The following is a 14,656-nucleotide window of genomic DNA, read 5'->3' on the forward strand; positions in this document are numbered from 1 at the left end:
GGGTTTGGAAGTAACTAGAGTGCTCTTTTGAGAAAGCCCCAGGCTGATCAGAAACTCAGAGATGGATGTTGGAATCCACCGGGAGCAGCATTGACCACTGAGGGCATAACAGTGCTCAGACTAAGACAGCCCAGGTACCCAGGCCTCCAAAGTCCTTAGTGCTCTGTTCTGAGATGCCGCAGACTGCATGAAGATCCAACCTTTTGAACCTCAAAGGTCGAGGGGGTTGGGGGGAGGCTAACCCAAGAAGGAGGAGTTTATCTCCCAGGAACCCGGGTGACTCAGGGCAAGACCAAGCAGGGTCAATGACCTTACCCAAGAGCACAGCAAGGGACACAGCGTGGCCTGGCCCAAAGTTCCGTTTTAGGAACTAAAGCTGGAGAGGGGAGAGTGAAGCTAAGACCGTATTGCTAAGTAGAAAAAAAATTATTGTCCACATAGATATTTCCAAATATCTAGCCCAAAAGGAGAGAATAACTCTGTAACATTTGCAAGCATAGATTTAAAAGAAAGCATGGATTTTCCACAGTACCACATGAATACCCAGGTCCTAGGAGAAATAAAACAAAAGAAAGAAAAATGAAACAAGACTTCTAAAGAAGAGGGAGAATAAATCATTTAAAACAGAAAGCAGTAAATGTTATCCAAGTAATGGACTCCATGAAAACTAGAATAGACCAAACAGAAGCCAATGATTCAATATTAGAACAAAATTGGAAAATAGAAAAAAAAGTAAGATATCTGATAACAAAAATAATTGACCTGGAAGATAGGCCAAGGAGAGGTAACTTAAAAAAACATTGGACTCTGTAAAAGCTATGATTTAAAAAAAAAAGCCTAGATACTATAGTTCAAGAAATCATAAGTGAAACATTTTCAGCTCTGTTAGAATCAGAGGGCAAAGTGAAGATAGAGTGGAGTAACTGATTACTTTCTGAAAGAAACCACTGAAGAAAAGGTTTCAGAATTCATAGCCAAAATCCAGAGCTTCCACTCATCGAAGAGAAAATAGCATACACAGAAATGGAGTTCAAGAACCAAGGAACTGCATTCGGGCTCACACAAGGCCTGTCTATTGTAACGGAGAAGAAGTCTTAAAATACAATATCCCCAAAGGTGAAAGATATATGCTTAAATGAGGGTATTTGTTTTGCTGGACGATAGACATAATTGGTTATAAGGGTTTTCTTTCTTGTTTAAAATTGTTCAATTAGGGAAGAGTGGGAAGGAGAGATAAATGCTTACCTAAAACAATAAATGAATGAATAAACAAATAAATAAGAAAGAGAGCCCCTAGCCCTTTCGGTATTAGAGTTCTTTGTTGTGGACCAGTTTAGAGTTGTCTGCTTCCCGGACTCTATTTCTCAAAACTCCTCCCTTAAAAAAAAAAAAGATATAGACTTAGAACCAAAAATAACTTACCCTGCAAAGTTGAGTAGAATCCTATGCAGGGGGAGGGGGATCTTTAATGGAATAGAAAACTTACAAACATTTCTGATACAAAGAACAGAGCTGAGCAGGAACTGTGAAGTACAAACACAAGAGTCCAGAGAAACCAAGAAAGGTAAATTTATTTGAATAATTAGATAGAGCTATAGGATAATATGGTGTTGGCATTCTAATGGGGGAGAGGGAAGAAGTGTTCTTTAAGAACCTTAATGTCTTCAGATCTTATTAAGGGAGTTAAAAAAGAACAGAAGAACTGGAGTTGGATTGGTTCTGTTCCTGAGGATTTTAATAGAAAGAGAAGGGAGGAGAAAAGGAATACACTAGTATAGGAAGGAGGGAGAAGGGGTGTGGAACTTATGGCTCATAATTGGAAAATATGAGAAGAGTAGTACAGACATGGAAGAAAGGGTAGGGGGGGCACGTATCAGACGGACTTCACTTTTATCTTAACCAAAGGAGGATTGAACACGTACCCAATACACACACCACACACGGACATGCACAATTTGGTCTAGAAACAGACCCGACTCCATAAGCAAACAAGTGGAGATAGGAATGGGAGGAGGTTAAAATTGAGGTTGTATTGGGGGCACAATAGTCACAAGCAAAACAAACTTCTTCATCCTGAAGGGGAGGAGATTAAAAGGAAAAAAAAATAGAAAATCAAAGACCTAAATTTAAAAAGTGGGGCCAAGAGGAGTGCCTATCAATTTGAAAATGCTAAATAAACTGTAGTGTCTGAATGTGATGAAATATTTTTGTACCAATAGAAATGATGAAAGACACAATTTCGTATGAACTGACACAGAGTGAAGTTATAGAGGGGAGAGAATAAATATGTATATACACGACTACTGTGTGTCAGAGTGCTTTACGAGTATTTTCTCATATGATCAGCCTAAGATTGTTATATGATTAGCATAACAAGAACATCATATGGAAAGACAACACTGTACAAAAAAAAGAACTTTGAAGGATTAGGAGTTCTGGTCAGTGCGAGGACTGCTGTGTTTCCTCTGATGAAGCATGTTACTTCATGACAGAGAAGTGATACTCAAAGTGCAGAGACATGCTTTTTTTTTACATGGCCATTTATCTGGCTTTATTTTGCTTGACTATGCTTATTTGTTAAGAGATTATGGGGTTTTTTTCCTCTCTCAGTTTTTAATTGGGGGAAGGGGAAAAGGAGAGTATATTCATATATATGTGTTATATTATAAATGATATTTATTATATATATTTAAAAGTAAGCATTATGAAATGGAGATTCACAGTAACGTAGGCAATTGTTCTTTTTTGTTCTGCTCTTTGTACGGAAATGTTCATTATGGGTGTGTTTAAGTTCAGAACAAAAAAAAGAACCTAAGTTAAAAAAAAATTCTGGTTCTGGTGTGTATGACTTGTGTAACGTTGGGTACATCCCTTAATCTCTTTGGGCTTCAGTTCCTCCTCTGTACAATGAGGGCATTGGACTAAATCACATCTAAGTCCCTTCCTATAGGAGCGCAAAAGCTCCTAAAAACCCTCAATGTAAAAGGAAGTGAGATGCAAAGGTCTTGTGGTAAGTCATGGAATCCGAGCTTTCTGGTCACTGGATCCTTCTTATTGGATTGATTTATGACTTTTACCCAACTTTAAGAAACCTCCAAAGTCCAAATGGGTAAAACTGAGAGATTTGGGTGTGATTGTTTGCGTAACAAAAAATTTTGCAGAATTCCCCTCAGAAGTCCTTTAAATGAATAGCTCCCTCTAGTGCACGTTGAAATGATTGACATTGCAAAAATTGGATGACTTCTGGATCTCAGCTGGCGTTCAAACTGAAGTATATACCTCCACCTCTTCAGTTCATTGTGGTTGGATTGATATGGTCAGCTTATCCATTCCTTAATTAAGAAAGAAAGTAATATTTTCATATTTACTCATTTATTCCTCCCTGTAGAATGTAAGCTTCCTGAAGGCAAGGACCGTTTTTAAATCTCTGTGTCCTCGTTGCCCGGTATAATGCTTGTTTGCGCATAGTAGGTACTTACAAAATGTTTATAGAATTTATTTGGATTTGGTCAGGTTTTCTGTTAAATGGACTTTTTGTGGGCAATCCTGGGATTCCAGTGAAAGCTTACTTGTTATGGGAGAAGGCAGTTCTGAGTTCCAACAAAACATCTTGCAAGTGAATTTTGGAAAACGGTCCCTTTGTAAATTGGGAACTGCCTGTAGTCAGAATTTTGATGGTATTTTTAAAAAAAAATTATTTTTAGACATCCTTCTTGAGTCACATTTCCTTTTAGACACTATGGCCAAGTGGTCATATATCCCTTTGTCTTAAGCTTTTTGAAATGTATTTCCCTAACATCCAAGTTTTACATGAGAGGCAGTGCATCCTTAGAGCCAGGAAGACCTGGGTTTAAGTCCCACCACCGACACACATTGGCTGTGTGACCCTGAGCAATTCACTTAACTTTTCAGTGCTCTTGGAAGCTCTCTATATACTACAAGCAGCAAAGAAGATGCTGACCAGCATTGATGGGAGTAGTTTTTTTCACTCATTGAGTTCCCTACCAATAAAAACATCCTAAGGGATATATATATCTGGTTCAAATCCTTGCTTTGTTACTTAATGGTGTGTGACCTTTGGCAAATAATTTAATGTCTCTATGCCTCAGTTTCTTTACCTCTGAAATGAAGGAGTTGAACTAGACCTCCAAGGCCTTTTCCAGCACTAAATTGGTGATTTATGACTATCCAGTGTCCGGTCTCCTTCTCCTTTATTATTATGAACAAGGTCATTTTCTCTGAAGGGTCTCAGCCACTTTCATACCCTTAACTAGGTTTTTTTCTGTCAGTAGGAATCAAGTTCGCAATAGCAGATCCCCTCATCCTCAATTCACAAATCATGGTGCTCCAGCCTGCAACATTTCTGTCCCACACAATGAATGTAACTGACCTCATGCGGTCTTTTGCACAAACTTGGTGAGTGGTAAATACTTTGGAGGTTCTGCTAGTATTCCCACAAGCACATATTTTTCTCTAATTATAAAACAACAATAATTGCACACACTTAATAAGTACTGTATTTAAAATGAGGCAGCCCACATCTGTCCAATTCATTGTAAATTAACCTATTATTTTCATTACCATTGAGTAGCTCCCACATTGGACCAAACTCTGGGAAAAATGTGGAGAAAGACACATTCCCTATTATTCCCTGAACGTCCTCAATGCAAGAAGAGCAAACTTTCCCAAGTGGCCTATGAAAATGCCCTCCTGTGAAAATGTGCATGCTAATTTTACATTGTAACTGCTGGGTTTTCTTCACGTCATTTGCTGCCCACATAATTTCTTTAGGGACCCTTTCAAAAGCAGGTTTGAAAACTTGTCCCTTAAAAAGTTAACTCATATTAATAATGAGATTATGTTTTAAAAATGCCAGATTGCTTTCTGCCCTTGGATAGGAAAATGCAACAATAGCCTTTTAGTAAAGAGTAGAGTGATTTTGTAACTGGAATCAGAAACAAACCAATCAGGACTAGATTCTTTTGGACTTTAGGATTTGGGTCAGCCTTTTATTTAAAACAGAGAAGTTTTTGAGACTTCAGGGATTTCCTTGACTTGTAAGATTAGAGGCATATCTATCTATCACCCCTGAAGTACAAGACACAGTGCGAAGAGCTGGGTGTGTGTGCGTGGTGGGGTTGAAATGCAAACTAATCTCAGCCATTGCCTTTGCCTACACCCTAGATTGGCAGCTAGGTGGTGGACGTGGATGGAGTGCTAGGTGTGGAGTCAGGAAAACCTGAGTTCAAGTCCAGCCTTAGACACTTATTAGCTGTGTGGTCCTGGGCAAGTCGCTTATCCTCCGTCTCCCTCAGTTTCCTCATCTGTAAAATGAGCTGGAGAAGGAAAGGGCAAACTACTCCAGTATCTTTACCAAGAAAACTCCAAACGGGGTCACAAAGAGTGGAACAGGACTAAATAACAGCCATACCCTGGACAGGGGAAGGAGGCACTGAGGAGCACATGAGAGGCAATGGGTAGAACACTGAACTGGAAATCTAAAGGCGTAGGTTTGAATTATAGCTCCAACACATACTATTTATCCTTGGGCAGGTCATTTTTTAGCATTCTGAGCCTTGGTTTCCTTATCTGTACGATGGAAATAACATTACTAGCTCTTCCTCCCTCATAGGATTGCTGTGGAAATCAAAGGTCACAAAAAACAAAACCAACAACAAAAAAAACAGCTTTGGTGCCATATATACAATATGAATTAAATTTGGCCCCAGTCTCCTAGGTGCTTCCCATCTAAAGAGTCAGCTTATAGAATTTGAGAAATGAACGGTATTTAAAATTTGTTGGAGGTGAGTAAAAATAAAGGCATTTATATTTTCCCTCTCTTTCGTTCCCCTCTCCCCCTTGAAATCTATCCATGACCCATTGGTGGCCTGTGGATGCCAGTTTAAAAGCTATTGGTCTAAGGGGCAGCTAGGTGGCACAGTGGGTAGAACACTGGCCCTGGAGTCAGGAGGACTCGAGTTCAAATCTAACCTCACACACTTACTAGCTGTGTAACCCTGGGCAAGTCACTTAACCCTGATTGCACAACAAGAAACAACCCTATTGATCTACTCTAGACCACATTTGTTTCTCATTGCTCATAACATTCTCTCTGTTAAAAAATCCAGGCTTCCATGTATCTTCCTGGCCTTCTATGCGAACACCATTCCAACTGGGTTTCTGCTGAGAACTAGCTCTCTGTTTGTAGAATTCTCTTGTTATTTATGAACCACTGAGTGGGAGATTCTCTTTAGAATTGTACTTGGCTTTTTCTTTCCTGCGTGTGAGGGGGTGGTTCCTTGGAATACCCAAGCATATAGTTATTAGAGACTTCACAGATTAGGGCATATCCGTGTAAAGTTTCATGCAGTTCTCTATTGCTTTTTTTTTTTTTTTGGGCTCATGCTGTGTTCTTGGACCCTCTGCAGCTCCTCTAAGCTGTCAGGAGCTGGGACAATCCTGATCTGAGTTGTTCCAAGACGAAAGGTGAATTGCGGGGATGGAATCTTTTCTTAGAATAAGATTAGTTACGTCAGTCTGGATTTGATTCTTGAGGATTGCAGGCCTGGGACTGTTTAAGCCTGGGAGATGATATTCATGGCAAAGTATACATATAATATGGAACTGCTTTCTTGTGCATTTCTATTATGTGTCACAGATGTGGATCCCTAGAAATGCTTTGGACAGAACAGCTGTTGGTCTTGTGGCAATTGCTTCCTCCCTGTTTACTCCCCTCCCCATAGCAATGGATATCTGCTAATGAAAAGGAAGAGAGAGGCATTATTCTTCATAAAGTCCCATTTGCCTGAAAGCCTGAGTTTTGTACGGGGACACCCAAGTAGTGATGGCAATTAACTATAATAGCAAGAGACCTCTGGTTGATCAGCGAATCTCTTATTAGCGCAACAGGTGGAACTGTTCTTAATGAGAATTGCATTAAATGGGATAGAGGAGTCCAGATAGGGACATGCTTTCTGAGAAAAAAAAAATGCATCCCCAACATCCTTTAATGTTTAATCTGCATTATTAACATTTTTCCATTACTCTACACAACCCACAAAATAATAAATCAAGCCTTGATTTGAAACACTTGCCAATTTCTGAGATGTAAACGCTTACGTTGACAATTTAAAAATTGGCTCTGCTGGTCTATTTGCTCTGGCTCCAGCACACCCTGAGTCCTGGGGATAATTGACTAACGGTCTCACACACGTTGGTGAAAAGAAAAGGCTGCAGTGGCATTTTCCTTCTTCGTCGTCTCTAAGCAGAGTGGAGTAGCAGTTGCTGGCTATGTATGTGGGATAGGGGGTAAACAGAGCTAGTTAAGAAGTCAAATTGCACAGAAAAAGTTATGGAGGTTATGCTCTGTGTGCCTGGAAATAATGCTCTGTGTGCAATTTTTACCTGGGTTCATTGTGCATTTTATGGTCACCCTTTAATTGTCTAAATACTAGTGGGAGACGAAAAGGTTTTATGGAGTTCTAAGAATCAACTCTATCTCCCTGGGGTAATGGAGGCCCAGAAAGGCTTGGAGATCATGGTGATAAGATGTCTCAGGTAGTCTGAACAGGCTTCAAAACCCATCAGTCTCCTGCTGTTAAAAAGTAAACAACAGTGCCACCCAATGGCTTGTGAGCAGCCTTCTTATTGGAAAGCAAATGAGATTTTGGAATTTTTATTAGGAAATCAACTTTGTAAAACTCAACAACTGGATTTATTTGATAGGGCAAGGCTATAGTTTATCTGTATATTGGGGGCTGTGCATTTGGTCCCTGACATTGTCTTGCTGTGTGACTTTGGGGAAGTTTCCTGACCTCTCTGTGCCTCTGTTTCTGTCATTTGAAGATAGAAAGATACATTTGGGGGCAGCTAGGTGGCACAGTGGATAGAGCACTGGCCCTGAAGTCAGGAAGACCAGAGTTCAAATTTGAGCTCAGAGCAAACATTTGACACTTACTAGCCGTGTGACCCTGGGCAAGTCACTTAAACCCAATTGCAAAAAAAAAAAGATACATTTCCAGTTCTAGATCTTTGATCCTGTTGAGTCTGCTTTGTACTTTTTCAAACAGGTGCTAGGACATTAACTATATTTTTAATTTAAATTTTACTAATTTATTTTGATTTATCAACAATCACTTCCATATGCTTTTGAGTTGAAAATTTTTCTCCCCCTTCCTCCCCCCCACCCTCCCCAAGATGGCGCACAATCTGATATAGGCTTTACATTTACCTTCCTATTAAACATATTCTCACATTAGTGAAGTTGTAAGTAAACAAAACCAATAGGAGGAACCATCAGAAAGATGAAACAAAACTCAACAGAAGGCAAAAATAAGTGATAGCGATTTGACTTCCATAGTTCTTTCTTTGGATGTGGACAGCATTGTCCATCCCAAGCCCTCTGGAGATGTCCCAGATCCTTGCAATGCTGAGAAGGGTTCAGTTTAACAATATTAGTCATCGCATAACGTGGCTGTTATTGTGTACAAAGTCCTCTTGGTTCTACTCACTTCACTCAGCATCAGACCATATAAGTCTTTCCAAGTTTTCCTGAACTCAGCCTGTTCATCATTTCTTATAGCACAATAGCATTCCATTACATTCATATACCACAACTTGCTCAGCCATTCCCCAATTGATGGGCGTCCTCTCAATTTCCAATTCTTTGCCAGGACCTTAACTATTGAAGACCATGAGAGTTCCAGGTAGCAATGCTGCGTGCATACTCGTTGTTATTATTTTCATGTTGGGGAATTATGATTATTCTTCATCCTAGGTTAATGTTAATCTTTATGCTTTGGTTTGCACATAGCCATACAATCTTGAAATCATAGGGCTAAAAGGGACACTAAGAAATTCTGTAGTCCATTCCCTAATAATCTTGCTCAGTTAAATTATTTCTTCTTCTGAACCCTTTTCCTTCCCTTTTGCCTCCATTCCTCAAGAAACCTAGCACCTTCATCTAGGTCCTGCTGTGATGTTCTCCTTAAGTCCTCAAATTCTGGACCTTTCCCTCTCCCTTCCCTACATCAAAATGTTTTATCCTTTCTCCTCCTAGCTAGATGCCATGTTTGGAAGCATAGTGAGTGTGCTGGAGGATTTAACATCCGTATGGAAATATGTTCTTTATTTAAGAAATGCCACCAACACAGTAATGTCAAGGACAATTGGCATTCCATCTTCTAGGCAGTAATCCCATGTAGAATTGAGTGTGGCTTTCAGTCAAAGAGGAACTTACAGCAAAACATGATATTAATCCCATTTTTGCACAAGGATGAGATCAAGTTGTGCAGTTCTATTGAAAAGCACATTAAACAATTACTTGAGTTTGTAGAAACGTTCTCTGACTACACCAAAGAGTCATTTGAGGTAGTAAGTGTAAAACTTTTCATGTGTACCATGGAAGAAGATAGCCGGAAGGCTTTGGACTGGAATCCTGAGGCTAAATGGAAGCAATGGATAAAATCGATCTTTACAAATAAGTCGGTCTTCAGGCAGATACATCGAATGAGCATAAGGCTATCAAGGAGAAAGGCTGTTTATGTTGGGAGTATGACTGTCATCCTAAAGTCAAAGTTTAATGGGAAGAACACATTTAGAGCTATCAACATGTACATAGTCTTTCCCTACCCTCCTCCCCCATACCAGTCTTATGTTTTTTTTATAATTGATTAATTAATTTTTAATTTTCAACATTCATTTCCACAAGATTTTGATTTTTAAATTTTCTCCCCCTCCCACTTCTTTTTTCTTTTTCTTTTTTATTAATTTCTTTTGATTTATCAACAATCACTTCCATATGCTTTTGATTTTAAAATTTTTCTTCCTCTTCCTCCCTACCACCCTCCCCAAGATGGCACACAATCTGATATAGGCTATACATTTACATTCTTATTAAACATATTTTCACATTAGTGATGTTGTAAGTAAGAATTAAAACCATCAGAAAGAGGAAACAAAACTCAACAGAAGAGAAAAAAAAAGATAGCAATTCAACTTCCATAGTTCTTTCTTTGGATGGGGATAACATTTTCCATCACGAGGCCTTTGGAGATGTCTTTGATCCTTGTATTGCTGGGAAGGGTTAAATTTATCAATATTAGCCATCGCACAACATGGATGTTATTGTGTACAACATTCTCTTGGTTCTGCTCACTTCACTCAGCATCAGACCATACAAGTCTTCCAGGTTTTTGTGAAGTCAGCCTGTTCATCATTTCTTATAACCCAACAGTATTCCATTACATTCATATACCACAACTTGCTCAGCCATTCCCCAATTGATGGGCATCCTCTCAACTTCCAATTCTTTGCCACCACAAAAAGAGCTACTATGAATATTTTTGTACATGTGGGTCCTTTTCCCATTTGTATGATCTCTTTGGGATACAGCCCTAGAAGTGCTATTGCTGGGTCAAAGGCTGTCCCACTTCTTCCCCTCCCCCAAGACGGCATAAGATCTGATATAGGCTCTACACATATATTCATGTTAAGCATATTTTCCCATTAGTCATGATGTAAAGAACAATTAGAACTAATGAGAGGAAGCACAAGAATGAAATAATAAAACAAAACAGCAAAGGAGAAGGAGAGCAAATAGTATGCTTCCATCTGCATTCAGACTCCAAATTTCTTTCTCTGGATGTGGAGGTCATTGTTTGTAAGCAAAATGGACGACAATGGATCTAGAAGGTGTTCAAACAAAAAAAATTACGTGGTGTTAACAAAACATGGGCTCATCATACCAAGGCAGATAATAATAATAATAATAATAATAATAATAATAATGATAGCATAGATATATACATACACACATATATTACTATGTGTCAGGCACTGTGTTAAGCACTTTACAATTATTATCTCATTTGATCTTTACAACAACCCTGGAAAGTAGGTGCTATTATTATCCCCATTTTACAGATGATGAAATTGAAGCAGAGTTAAGTGATTTGCCCAGAGTCACACAGTTAATGAGTGTCTGAGTCTTGATTTCAACTCTGTTCTTTCTGGTTTCAGGCCCATGCTCTATCCACTGTGTCATTTACCTATAGATTGATATTTCCTCACCACATGGCATAAATAATGTTGATATTCTCTGAGCACACGATAAATGAGTCAAAACTGTATAGAAATACTTTTAGAATAAGCAGATCTTACTTTACAAAGCAATTGTAGGGGCTAACAGCAGGTATATGCTGCTCGATTTGTTGACTGTAACTGAAAGTGGCTTATCTCTGTATGTAGTCTGTGAAATGCCTAAGTTCTAAGCGTAGAATTAAAAGGTTTTCCATGAATGACGTCCACATGAGCTCAACCAACACTATTACAACAGAGAAGTCTTAAATAAATGGATGTCATACAGCACACAGCTTGTTGATGGAAATAAAAGTCCAGATGCATTGCCCTCAGAAATTACAGAAAAGTTGTCCTCAATTATCCTTATCTTATTAATCAATGTATATTGTGTAACAAAGTGGTAGAAACTGTACAACATAGCACTGCAAATGGCAAACATTTAGCATCTACCAGATGCATTGAAAGACATGATCAGATGTCAGAATTATAAACTAGAAGCTCATTATCCTCAGTGAAATAATAGATAACAAGTCCCTGTGCCACAAATACAAACCCCCAAATATCCTTGGAAATTCAGTAAATGAAAATGTGATGGAACTATAGCATCATTACAGGTAGACCTATTGTTCATGATTGCCCAGAAATAACATCAGTCCATAAAAATTTAAGAACCATATTTTAAATAAATAATGACATACCCAATAGTCATAATGTCCAAACTAAATCAAATGAAGATATTTCAAAATATAGACACCTAGGGGAAAAACGAAAATCATGCGGGAACAGAATGTGGTGCATGTTATTCCTATAATCCTTGTGCTACTGGAGTTATCCCAAAAATGCTTTCAGTCTAAGAAGATGAGTTTACATCCTAATATCTTTTCATTCAATTGCATAAGCAGTTATTTTGTCCACATTAGAACATTAAATTTAACACTTCCTCCCAAGATGGCTTCCTGAACAGGGAGGCAGGCTGCCTAGCTTCCCATATCTATTCCATGAAAAGCCTGAAGTTTTATGTGAGATTTACTAATGATCAAGAAACAAAAAAAGAAACTGTTGTAAATGACTTTTTCCACTCCAGAATTGCCCCAAAAAGTTAGCCAGGAACCCCTGGGCAGTAGGAAAGGAGGCACCTCCAGGAAAGTGATACTGGTATGGTAAAACAGAACAAAACAAAACACAACAGGATACGTATAGACTCTGTGCCCAAAGACAGCAAAAGTAAGGGGCTTCCCTAAGAAAGCTCTTGAGTGAGAACCTTGGAAACCCTGGGGAGTAGCAGTGGGAAGTAGCAATCAACCAGAGAGACCAGCATGGTGCACCAGTGTTCAGATTGGGGCAACTGAGGCCAAGGGGCTCTGAGATCCCTAACACTCTGTCCTTGAATTCCATAGAGGGCCCAGGAGCCAGTGCTCTGAACCTCAAAAGTCCATAAAGTCCTAACTCCAGGAGGAGAATGTCAGCTCCAGAACCCAAGTAACTCAGGGTGAGACAAAGTGGAACTGACCACTTCACCCAAAAGAGCAGTGTGAGGTGGAATTTAGCCCTGGCACAAAGCCCAGTTAGGGAATTTAAGTTGGAGAGATTAATAAATCAAAGAAAACACTAGCCAGTGCTGCAAGTAGAATCCCAAAGGAAGAAAAATGTATTTTCCATAAACACTACATGAATACCTAGAAGAAATCAAGCAAGAGATTAAAAAAAAAAAGAAAGAAAAGCTATTGAGGAAAGAATTGGAACATGAATAAGTAGCTTAGAAGATAAAGTGGTAAACCTTACACAAGAAAAAGACTTCCCTTGAACTAGAATAGACCAGACAAATCAATGATTACATAATAGCCAGAAATACTAGAATAAAATAAAAAAGTTGGAAAAATAGAAAAAATATAAGATATATAATGGTAAAAACATTTGATCTGGAAAACAGGTCAAGGAGAGATTATTTAAGAAACATTGAACTCCCCAAAACTGAATTTTTTTTTTTGAGAAACCTGGAAATTGTATTTTAAATCATAAATAAAATTGCTCAGATTAATTGGAACCAGAGGGCAAAGTAAAGATAGATAGAATCCACTGATCACCTCCTTAAAGGAATACCAGAAGTAAAAGTCCCAGGAATGTGGGAACCAAAATCCAAAGCTCCCACATCAAAGTAAAAAGAACTACAAGTATCCTGAAAGTGAAGTACCAAGTAACTACAGTCAGGACCATACAAGATATGGCAGCTTCTGTGAAAACTGAAAGGAGATCTTGGAATACAATATTCTGAAAGAGAGAAGAGATATGTTACTAACCAAGAACATCTTATCCTGCTGAGTATATTCCTATAAGGAAAAAAAAGTGGATCTTTAATGAAACAGAACACTTTCAGACATTTCTGATGAAAAGATGGGAGTTGAGTTGGAACTTTGAATTATAAACATAAATCCAGAGAAACCTAGAAAAGTAAATTTATTTGTGTAATTGAAAGGAGTTGTTTGATAACATAGTGTTAGCATTCTTTTTAAGTGTGAAAACCACACACACATCATCATCATCATCATCATCATCATTTATCAGGTATCACAAATACTGTCTAAATGACTTCCACTGTTTCCAAAATGTTTTTTTTAAAGTCTAGGAATATGGATGAAGTGATAGAGTAATATTAAGGAAGAAATTGTTGGAGCAAAACAAACTTCCAGATCCTGAAGGGAATATTAAAAGAGGAGAGGAAAGGAAGAAGAGAAAACAATTAGACTCTAAGTAGTCTTTTAGACAATTGTGGAACAAATTGTGGTATATGAATGTAATGGAATATTATTGCACTGTATGAAATAATAACAGAGATGATTCCAGAGAACTCTGAGTAGTCTGAACTGACACAGAGTGAAGTGAGCAAGTAGAACAAGGAGAACCATTTATACAAGGACAATAACATTGTAAAGAAAAACACCTTTGAAAGACTTTAGAACTCTGCTCAATGCAATGACCAATCATCTCTTCAGAGGACCTCTGATGAAGCCCACTTTGGACATAAAGTGGAGGGACATACATTTTTGATAATGATTTCTGCTTGGATACATTTTGCTCAGCTATGCTTATTTGTTACAAGATTCCCTCCCCCTCTCCCCCCTTTTCTTTTGATTAAAAGAGGTGGGTCAACAGGAAGGTGCTTTGTCAGTAGTGATGTTCAAAACAAAACAAACCCAGGGCCACTGAAACATTAAAAAACAAACAAACCATATTTTATGTGTTTTTAAGCACATGAAAGAGAACAGAAAGGAGATAAGGAAACAGGGAAATTTGAAAGTGATGTCTAGAAATTATTGTATACTTTAGAAAAAGCAGCTGAAATGGAAATTCACTGTTATATATAGTATCCTCTTTTTGCATTCTATGTGTATGGAAATGGAAACATTTTGGTGTTTAAATTTAGAATAAAAAAATTAAAAAACATTAAATTTAAAAACAGTAGCAGGAGAATGAATTGTCTTTGAAATGTTTCCGTCAGCACTCCATCAAAAGAGATGAGAATGTCATAAGACTGATGATAATAACACTACTGATGATGGTGATGATGATAAACCTATGG

General features: G+C 38.2%; 1 long non-coding RNA gene across 2 annotated transcripts in view; it reads left to right on the forward strand.

Annotated features, from left to right (window-relative positions):
• LOC144455660 (uncharacterized) overlaps positions 1-14,656 on the forward strand; it is a 94,509-nt gene that overhangs the window by 47,391 nt on the left and 32,462 nt on the right. Inside the window, exon 1 of one of the 2 annotated variants that reach the window (XR_013484381.1) lies at positions 1,431-1,564. The exons of the other annotated variant lie outside the window; for it this stretch is intronic. This is a non-coding gene — a long non-coding RNA (uncharacterized LOC144455660). Of the gene's footprint in view, positions 1-1,430; positions 1,565-14,656 lie in introns of those variants that run through there. 2 annotated transcript variants of the gene reach the window in all.

The sequence above is a fragment of the Phascolarctos cinereus genome, unplaced genomic scaffold, assembly GCF_003287225.1.
Source record: "Phascolarctos cinereus isolate Bilbo 61053 unplaced genomic scaffold, phaCin_HiC Scaffold_2;HRSCAF=192, whole genome shotgun sequence".
NCBI classification, from domain to species: Eukaryota; Metazoa; Chordata; class Mammalia; order Diprotodontia; family Phascolarctidae; genus Phascolarctos; species Phascolarctos cinereus.